The following is a 6800-nucleotide window of genomic DNA, read 5'->3' on the forward strand; positions in this document are numbered from 1 at the left end:
TGCTGGAGGCTGCTATACTGGCACGCTGTGGTCCCTGTTCCATATCCTTCTGAGTTACCAGGGACCACCAGTGGCCAACAAAGTCTTGTGAGTCTGAATGTTTACTGGAACCTAAGGAAACCTCCTGAGGCTGTAGCAGACCCTATGTTCAGCACTATTCATTGCTGATTAAAAGAAAAAAAAAAAACATTAATGAAATACGAATGGGTGGACAATTTTACAGGATATATGTTAACTAAAAGGCAGAATATTTTATTACAATGAAATACTGGGAGATTCTCAAGTCAAAAGCAAGTTGATTATGTTCACATCCCTACTTTTGCTTTATAGTATTCTAGAAGTAGTAGTCTCTGCAATTAGAAAAGAAAGAATATGAATTTTTGAAATTGAGAGGCAAATTTCTAATTGTTTGCAGATGATATGATTATGTAATGAGAATATCCAAGATAATCGTTGAGGACCAAATCATGGGCCCCCATCACCCCCAAAAAAGGCATGTTCAAGTCCCAAGCCCTGGTCCTGTGGGTGTGAACTGTTTGAAAATAGGGCCTATGAACATGCTATCAGTGAAGTTGTGTCCAAACTGAATGAAGGTCGGCCTTATCCCAATGAAGTTAGGCAAAGGAGAGTAGACATGGAGATAGAAGCCGTGCGAAGCAGTCAGAAACTGGAAGTCACTGGGAAGAGAAAGGAGAAGACGTTACCATGCACATTGCCATGTGACTGAAAAGCCAAGGACCACGGATCACCAGCAGCCAGCCTCAGAGTGCCGCGCTCTTCAAGTAGAAAGAATCAGTCCCCTTACTAATGCCTGGGTTTTGAACTTCTCTTAGCCAATAATTTCCCATTGCTTAAGCCAACCTTTTGTATGATATTTGTTTTAATAGACAGGAAAATAAAACAACAATCGATTAAAATTTATTTGAAAATATAAGAATATCCAGTAAGAGAGTAATAAAAATTGATACTTTAAATATATATGTATATACAGACACATGCATTTAGTACATGGAAAAGTTTAAAATTTAATGAAAAAAATGCCAACTTAAAAAATGTATCTTAAAATTTTTATGCCAGCTTTCTCTTTACAAACTGAAGACATCAGTCTTTTGGATTAATGCAGTATACATGGAAACTAACTGGCTTCAGGCACTACTATTACTGTGGATGACTCATTCATTTTCAAATAATTCTGCCAAAGACAATGGAGAACTTTTTTGATAGGTCTTCGATTCTATTTTAATATCACTAGAAGCATTGATATAGGCAGACCAGCAAATTAGAAAGCAGTTTCAAGAGTTATAAAATAGAGTTATGTTTTACTCGTCCACCCTTCAGCCCTTTTAAAATTGTATCTTGCTAGTACTAGTCTGATATCAATGTTGAAGAAATTTTGATTCATGTTTTTATATATATAAATAGGAAGATCTTTACAATAACAAAACCAGGAATGGCTTTATATTAGAGTAACACTAACTAACTGGCTACTGCAACACACCACTCCCAATGTTTCTGGCTTAACACAATAAATATTACTTTCATGTAAAGCTTACTGCAAGTTGCAAACTTTAATGCAGGTTGGACAGCTCTCTTAAGTGACCCCTTCAAATGGCTCCAAGGGATCGCTATCTGTCTGGTGGCTCTGGCTTCCTGGAGTTCTCCTCATGTAGTTTCATGGACAAGGAAGAGAGAGAGCATGGGCACTCACACATACAGGTTTGGACCAGGCCCAGAAGTGGGGGTATCCCTTTGGCCACCATCTGGTCAAATGGCTCCAACTTAACTGCAAGGGAAATCAGAAAATATATTTTTTCCCAAATACCAAGAAAGAAAATGAAACTGTTAATTGAATACATAGCAGTATCTCTGCCATAGCCTCAAGAAGCAAGTAAACCTAGTATTTAACTACTGCCATTAATTATGGTATCACTAAAAAATCATGGTCTTTGAAAATCATTCTCCAAAATTCGTTTAGTCTATTGTTTTCATTAAACAACAAGTCACTAGGTTTACTTGGGAATTCCTAATATCTAACTCACCTAATTAAATTAGGAAAATTGTGTAAAGGACCTAAGCCACATATAGTAAGTATTAAACAAATATTGATTATCTCCTCAACCCACGTGGCAGTTTTGTTGTTGGGAATTATTAATATTTTTTCTACTTGGATTTTTCTCTGTCCAAGGTAGGCGACTGCAAATATTTGGCATGGATATCTTCTATGCCTCAACCATTTCTGACATGCTCTATTGTGAACTTCTAATCTCAATTTAGCTTTCACCAAAGTGTTTAAGCAAATCCAAGATTGCCTTAAATTTCCCTTGCCACATGGGGAAGTACTAATTAAGCTTCTCAACTTTCATAATAAATTGTCAACTTACTTTTCTGGTTTCCAAAACATGGATCACTCCTCAAACAGCACAGAACACCACCCTTCAGGCCAAACATTAATGCTTATCAAAAATCTTTACTGAAATAAATGATATTTATAGAAGCCAGTTTAGATAAAGGGTATACTATTTATCAGTTCCTGGTATTCCCAAATATTGACCTTGGATCAAGTTGGTCTCTTGGAACTTAACTTAGAACCTGGAAAATCCTTCTCATACTGAGTTGGACTTTCAGCTTTTAGGAGTTTGTTGATAGAAATATTCACATGAGAACTGCATTTGTACTTTCTGGAAGACTGTTACAGATGTTATCTAATGTATCTATTTTGATCCCATGAGGTGACTAGTTTCTTACAGAAGTTAGGGTCAAGAAAAAAGTTTGTCATTTCTAAGAAATTTTTTTGTATTCTACTTCCTAATGAAAACTTCCAGTACCAATCTTCCTTTTTAAAAGTGGCTGCCAGGAAGCTTAGAGTTCAATTCTGTAACAAGAGTTTTGTTAACTCACAAGGTGAGTTAGCATGTGTATTAGTCAGGGTTCTCTAGGGAAGCAGAACCAATGGGAGATATCTGTAAAAATGAGATTTTATAAAAGTGTCTCACGCAACTGTCCTTGCAGTAACGGTTAGGCACAATGCTTGCTTGAATGGACAACTAGGCACCGTCACTTGGCGGAGCTGACACATAAATCAAACCATCAGAGCATGAATGCTCTTTTCCTGCTGGCAATGGTCCTGATTTTCTCTTTCTATTTTATTACCCTTATTTTATATTGTCTTTTGATAAGGTCTTTTCCAAGTCCATTTTGGAAAGAATCAGAACTTTAAAAAAATCCAATCAATAAAAATAAAAAATATATAGTCTCCCAACTATTAACATTTAGGATTGATTCTGAGCTGTAAAGATTGAATGAGCCCAGAGTTAAAACTTAGCTGATTGCTTGTTTAAGATTTCCCAAAGTGTTTTTTCCTGCTTCTGACATTGAGTTTTGTTCTCCAGAAAATCTTTAAATGTCTAATTGAACTATATTTCTTCTATGTATGTAGTTTCCATCCTTGATAATAGTTCATTTTTGGCGCCTCTGTTAAAACAGTAAAATTTGTCACCAATAGAATGGATTGTCTTTTCCTAAAGGAAGACGCAGAATACAATTCTGTGATCCCACAACTCTTTGTTGGAAAGCTTGTTATGTATAATCTGTATTGGTTAAGATCATATTTACTTGATCTGTCCCAAGGGGACAAAACTGCCCATCATTCTAAACACAGCTCTAGCCCAATCACCTATTGAATAAGCAAGGCCTTAGTCCCCAGTGCAACTGACATGAACTATAAAATTCATTGAGATTAAACAGTTGGAAGATTATTGGTAGATTGATATTTTTTATTTGGACACAGGTTCTTTGACTCTGGTAAATGTGTATATTAACTATAATTAATCTGCAAAATAATGTCATCAAAGGGTCATATTACTTTAGAGATATGATCTCATTTTTCTAAATGCAAGTCAGTGTGATTTGGAAGAACTTTACATAAGGAAAATAATTACAGGATAGCTTTTAGGGTCAGTCAGATTTAGGATTTAATCTCATTGTGATAAGCGCCAGCTGAGCTCCAGCTAATTATTTAATCTTAAACTCATTCTCCTCTTCTATTATGTATGAATACCAATGTGTGTCTTCCAGGATTATTGTGAAAATAAAATAAATGAATATGTAATGCCATCACCACAGTGCCTGGTCCTTAGGAAACATTCAAAAAATGGCAACTATAAGGAAAAATAAATCTAACATAGAGATGTAATGCCAATATTTATGGTCTGGGTCACAACCCATGCCCTGGGGTATCTGGATTTAATGTACCACTATCTCCACAGCATCTGAGATAGAAAGGAATGCTGGGCCATTTCTGCATTCTTATGAACAAGTCTATTTCTCCACAAAGATTTCATGTCTCCTTCCATGAGAGAAACTGGAAGCAGAGGCTCTTGTCTTTCAACAGCAGGTATGAATGCTACTTACAGAACAGCAAATTTAAGCTTTAGGAAGCTTCCAAAGAGGAACATAGTCACCTGAAGTAAGAGGTTGTTAGAGAATGCCATGCATACAGACTCAGAAGAGGGGAAAGAAAGGACTGACTGGATTTCATCTCCAGGTTCCATTTTAGCAGCAGTGCCAAATGCTCCCAGCCAGGCAGAAGATGTCCTCTGAGTTCATGTTAATCCTTGGTGTAATCAGCTCAATTTTCTTCATAGTTTAGAAGAGAGATTGTTTTCCCAATAAAAATTTTAAAAGGCATCTATTGCATAATTGTTGTGTTGTAGTACCATTAAATCTAAATCCTACTTGTCCTTTAGAACTGAGATTGAAGTCAGTTTCATCCTGCAGTCATTTAGTTTGATTTAGTTTTCCAAAACCAAAACAGATTGTTGTCTCCATGCTATCGCCTTTTTTATGTTAATGAACCTTAAAGTATCTCTATAAAGGACCCAGAGAAAGGAGATTTGAGCTTAAGAGGTCAGGAGTAAAAGTGTCCAGGGACTTTAGTAACAGCCTGGACACTGAAGGGGTCTGCACAACAGATTCTTTGAGGTATTGATGATGTGGTAACATAAAAGAATATGCAGTAAAGATTTGGCTCACCTTAGGAATGTTTTCAAATTTTGCCATTGACTTACCTATGCCATTTTTAAACCTGTTTTTCCCCACTAAAAGTTTGTTTGGTAGGCCATTTAGAACTCTTATTTTTATAGAAATTTGTATGCTATTTGAAATCTGAAGAGTAGGATCACAAGATATACAACAAAAATATAGGCTAGAGTCAGGTGGGAGACAGAGACACTTCTGGAAGAACCATCGTGATGGCTGCCCAAGGACAACCCCAAGTTCAGGTAAAACTTGTATGGTTGCCAATGACGGTACTGGAAAAGCTACATTCATAAAACATCATTTGACTGGTGAATTTGAGAAGAAGTATGTGGCCACCGTGGCATTGAGGTCCATCCCCTTGTGTTCCACGCCAACAGAGGATCTATTAAATTCAACATATGGGATACTGCCAGCCAGGAGAAATTCAGTGGACTGAGAGATGGCTATTACATTTATATTAGCTAGGGTTCTCTAGAGAAGCAGAATCAGCAGGAGATATCAGTAGATATAAAATTTATAGAAGTGTCTCACATAACCATGGGGATGTAGAGTCCAAGGTCTGTAGGGCAAGCTGCAAGCTGGCAACTCCAATGAAGTTCCTCAACAAACTCTCAGGAGAGGCCCACTAGGCAACCTTGGGGACGTAAAAGTCCAAAATTCTTAGGGCAGGTAGTGAAGCTGGTGACTCTGATGAAGGGTCTGGACAAACTCCACAGGAGAGGCTGGCTGGCTGAAGCAGAAAGGACTGTCTCTTCTGAATCCTCTTTAAAAGCCTTCTGGTGATTAGATTAAGCATCACACATTGCAGAAGACACTCCCCTTAGCTGATTACAAATGCAATCAGCTGTGGATGTAACCAACATGATCATGACTTCATTACTTAAGTCCATGAAATGTCCTCATAGCAACAGACAACCAGCGCTTGCCTGACCAAACGACCAGGCACCACCACCTGGCCAAGTTAACACCTGAACCTGACCATGACAACATCCAAGCCCAGTGTGCCATTATAATGTTTGATGTAACATCAAGAGTAAGTTGCAAGAATATAGCATAAAGAATGTGGCATAGAGATCTGGTAGAAGTGTGTGAAAACATCCCCATCATGTTGTGTAGCAACAAAGTGGATATTAAGGACAGGGAAGTTAAGGCAACATCCACTGTCTAAAGGATTCAAGGGTAGTTCAGCAGCAGAATTTCTCACCTGCCATGTGCGAGACCCAGGTTCAATTCCCGGCCCGTGCACTGAAAGAAGAATCCTTAGTACATTTCTGCTAAAAGTAACTACAACTTTGAAAAGTCCTTCCTTTGGCTTGCTAGAAAACTGATTGCTAAAACACCTTAATTTGGAGTTTGTTGCCATTTGTTGCCATGCCTGCTCTTGCCCCACCAGAGGTTGTCATGGACTCAATTTTGGCAGCACATTGTGAGCATGGCTTAGAGGATGCTCAGACAACTGCTCTGCCAGATGAAGATGACGACCTGTGAGAAAATGAAGCTGGAGCCCAGCTTCAGAAGTCTAGTTATATAGGCACCTGTCCTGTGATGTCAGTGATGCAGCTTGTTTGCCACTTTATTATATAGACAAGCAGATCTTGTACTTAATCTTTGGGATGCAAAGGAGATGAATGGGCTTTGGTGTGAATGTGGCAGTTCAAAAAAGAAAAAAGCCTTCATTTTTTGCACCTGCATATTTAGCTGTTTTGGAACACTAACTGTTTCTTTTTTGAGTTTCAAATGTAAGACTGCTACAGTCACATCAC

At 37.9% G+C, this 6800-nt stretch overlaps 1 pseudogene; it reads left to right on the plus strand.

Annotated features, from left to right (window-relative positions):
- The first annotated feature begins 5249 nt into the window (after window positions 1–5249).
- Window positions 5250–6525, plus strand: LOC143668455 (GTP-binding nuclear protein Ran-like; annotated as a pseudogene).
- The last annotated feature ends 275 nt before the right edge of the window (window positions 6526–6800 follow it).

Source organism: Tamandua tetradactyla, chromosome 24 (assembly GCF_023851605.1).
Source record: "Tamandua tetradactyla isolate mTamTet1 chromosome 24, mTamTet1.pri, whole genome shotgun sequence".
NCBI classification, from domain to species: Eukaryota; Metazoa; Chordata; class Mammalia; order Pilosa; family Myrmecophagidae; genus Tamandua; species Tamandua tetradactyla.